The sequence below is a fragment of the Pseudorca crassidens genome, chromosome 3, assembly GCF_039906515.1.
Source record: "Pseudorca crassidens isolate mPseCra1 chromosome 3, mPseCra1.hap1, whole genome shotgun sequence".
In the NCBI taxonomy this organism is placed as follows: domain Eukaryota; kingdom Metazoa; phylum Chordata; class Mammalia; order Artiodactyla; family Delphinidae; genus Pseudorca; species Pseudorca crassidens.
Genome location: NC_090298.1, coordinates 114113307 through 114117378, shown reverse-complemented (window position 1 = coordinate 114117378; position 4072 = coordinate 114113307).

Below are 4072 nucleotides of genomic sequence, written 5' to 3'. Positions count from 1 at the left end.
TATTTCCATAGTTACCTTCAACCGTGTGTGGTACCCATAGGGCCCCCTTGTGCCTTGCTGCTGGTCTAGTCTATGACCCATCACCAGGTCTGAACTCTTCTTTGTGTTGAGTTGCTCAGCTATTTATTCTCTGTGTGGTACACAGGCTTTGTTATTGGTTTACATTTGTTGGCCTCCTTGGTTGAATGAGACCATTCTTTTTCATCTCTTTTGTGTTACTGTTTGGTGTTGTGTTGTCTAAAAGTGTTTTTTGTCCTATGAAGGAGACTCATAGAGCAGAATGCCTGTTATTTGAGCTGGCATCACAGACCTTTGAGTTTTCAGTTCTCACCAGACTGGCATCCACTGAATAAACTTTGCTGTGGGTCACCAACAGAACCGGATAAGGTTTCCCTTCTATATTGTGTCCTAAAAGGTTGGCTTTGATCTAAAGAGAGCATTCTCTTTGGTTTTCCACCGGCCAGGGGCACAGATTATTGGGTCTGCATTAGGAGGTGGCCAGCTCTCAGGTTGGTGCCCAAGACACAAGGAATATAAGTATTACATTCCTGCCAACCATCTCCAGCTCTCCTGGGGTCATCTAAGTCTAAATCCTCTCTACTACCTAGAAAAACTACTGATTCTTATATGTACTCTGATTAATATCCTAATTCTTGTGTCTAACTTTCTAAGTGGCATAGCCTCACGAAGGATGATTTGGGCCTTCAGTGGCGTCTCTTGGGAACATTTGATTTGAACAAAACTGTTCATTTGAGAGGTGCCTTAGAAAAGAAAGGGAATAAGATTTCACAATCCAATTGAGCATCAATTTTTGACTGGTATGCAGAGGCCTCCAAATGAAATTCTGAGTAAGCAATTACTTCACTAAAAGATTCTTTGCCCAAAGCTAAGGAAAATTGGACAAACTTGCAAGAACGAAGGAGAATTCGTTCCCTAATAAATCCTCCCCTCTTTGTCCCCTGGCCACCTCTCTCCATACAGCCCTCCCCCTTCCTTCTGTCCTTCTGCCCTCTCTCCTTCCACACTCCCTCCTCCCTCCTCCCATTGTCCAGACTCCCTACCTTTTCCCAATCACTTACCTAAAACCTCAAAATACCAGGTGCCTGTAAGGATCCATCCCTCCCATGAGCCAGGTGTACAGGCAACTATAGAATTTAAGCTTTGGACCTGAGCTGAATTAAGAGCTATAATTAAAGATTTCCTTAAATCCAAACCAGATCACAAATATTCACAGAAGAATTTAAAATTCTTTGGGTACATGTGACCTAGGATTACCTGACATGTCAACTTGTACACATGTTGGCTGGAACTTCAGATGCTAAATCCTGGGTGGCAAAAGCTGATTGGATTTATCTGGAAACGGACCTACAGGCCCCGTTTTCCACAATAAACCACAATAAACTTAAAAAGAAAATATAGTGCCAGAAAAGAAATTCATCTCCTAAAAGTCATACCTGAAGCATTTCCCCCTCCAAAGTTGACTGAACCATAATTCAGGTATGCAAACAAGACGAAACCATGGGAGATTTTCAGGGTTGACTAGAAAATAACTCCTGACAACACTTGTGAGTTAAAGTAGGTGCTGATGTAACAGCAGCTCTCCTATCTCATTTTGATGATGGAGTTAAACATGAAATTGGAGATCTAATTCAAAAACAGAATGGAAAATAGGTACTTGAGCTAACCTGTAACACCTAGCAGAATATTTTGATAGGGCTTTAGAACAAAAATGAAACAAGACTTTAACAAAGTAAACTTAGCCTTGCAGATCAAACACCTAGGTGGCTCACTACCCAACCAACCACCTACTCACAAGGACACTTGTAGATATTGTTTACAGAAGAACATGGAGGAAAGATTGCCCCAGCTTATGAGAGAAAACCAAGACAAAGGAAGATCCCTCGTTTAGGATCACTGAGGGAGTCTTCTTACCCATGGAGTTATAAGGTCAAGGCCCTGGGAGGTGGGGGAATCATATCAGGAAGTTGACTTGTGCCCCTGCAGGCTCTCATCTCGGGCATGCACTCCAGGGAGGGGCTCGTGTCAGTTCAAGGCCCCTGTAGGCCACTTGGCCACACAAAACAAATGCCGTGGCAGCAATATTATGCAGTGGTTTTGTTAAACGCTGGACACATATCCTTAAACACTCAAGGCGAACTAACTGTAAATACAGAGTCTTTCTCACCAATTCCTGCCACTCATATTCAAGGAGATATGGATGTCTGCACTAAATCCTGCCACTTTTGCTCAACCTCCTCCTCAGAGTAACATATCACACGGATGGTATGTATTTCAAATAAGCCAACAGATTTCCCATATGAGCAAGCCCTTAACTGATAGAAACTTCTTCCTGCTCTGTGATATTACCCTTTCAAATTTAATAAGGAGACACTTACTTTGCCAGTGGAATTGTAAAATCAAATGTACACCGGAAGGACTATTTCTTGAGGTTCTGTTCATAATTAAGTTGTGTCTGCTCTGGAGATACCTTCGCTTCCTTCGTTATATTTAGTTCATACTACAAACAGGGATCTTGACATTGTACCTGACACTCTACGGGCTAAAAATTTCACATACATAGGCAAAATAATTGGAATAGAATCTCTAAAAGTTCAGATACATCCAACCACACCATCATCTAAACTTCCACAATATTCCTTGACACCAGAAGCAAAGAAGAGGCATCAAATCCATCTGGAAGCCTTATATCCGAAGGTCTTCTCATACCCTACATTAGTCCTTGTAACACTTCCATCCTGCCAGCAAGGAAACTAAGTGGATGGCAATATCCATTTGTTCAAGACCTCAGGGCCATCAGCAAAATTATTATCCCTTGCTTCCCTATAGCACCTAGCCCAAATACAATCCTGTCATCAATTCTTCCTGAAGCCACTTGCTTCACCATAGTGGATCTTTGCTCGGTCTGTTTTCAGGATACCTCTAGACCAGGACTATCAATTCCTCTCTTCCTCTTCACCTGGGGAGCACAATAGTTTATCTGGACAGTCATGACCCCGGGGTTCACCGAAGCCCCCCTCCTATATTTCCCAGGTCCTTAACTTAAGGCTAAAAAGACCTAAATTCCTCCATGTTTTTCAGTTCTGATACAATATGTAAATGATCTATTTTATTCAGATCTATTTTATTCAGAGAACATTCAGATCTATTTTATTCAGAGAACAAAGAAGCCGAAGAAAAGGATGCCATATACTCGTTCTCAGTCTTAGCAGAAAAGGGACATAAAGGTTCAAAAAAAAATTTAAATTCTGCCAAACAGTTTATTAGTTAGGGCATGACCTATATAAAAGGGAAAATCACTTTCTCCTAATGGACCGAAGGCTGTTCGAATATATCTTAGACCCTAACAAACAACAATTGAGGTTTCACTGGATATTGCAAACAAGGGGTGCAGATTTTTCTGAAATTGCAACGCTTTTTATGAATTGACCAAGTCCTTGGTAAGAAGCTCTCTGCTCTGAGAGCTCCAACAAGAACCAGCTGTATATAGTCTGGAGGAGGCTCTTCAACGACCTCCTTCCCCAGGCATCCCTAACCACAAAAAACTGTTTCATCCATTTGGGTGTGAGCCATCTCAACAAGCTCTTGGGGTTTTAACTGAGCTCCACGGCAAACATCGAAAACCCATCTCTTAATATAGCTTCATCCTTGACCCACCTGCAAAGACTTATCCCCCTTGTCTTAGGGTAACAGCTGCCACATCACAATGATGTTTCTGCCGGAACCAGTTCTAGGCTCCCCGCTTGACCTCATGGGTCCACATGCAGTATGCAGACATTACTGCTGACTGAGAACCCACGGCACTTTTCAGCCAACTGATTAACCTCTTAGGAAATTCTATTACTCTCTCTGTCTCACTTTACCATTCACCACTGCCAACACCCTGAATCCTGCCCCTACGAGAAGGGGAGCCTCAACACTGTTGTACCTCCATTAGGAAACTCTCTGTACCTTGCTTACATTTAGTAAAGACTTCTATTGAGGACCTCAGCCTAATGTTATTGGCTGATGGACCAGACCTCAAAAGTGAAACTGGAGGATATCCAGCAGGATA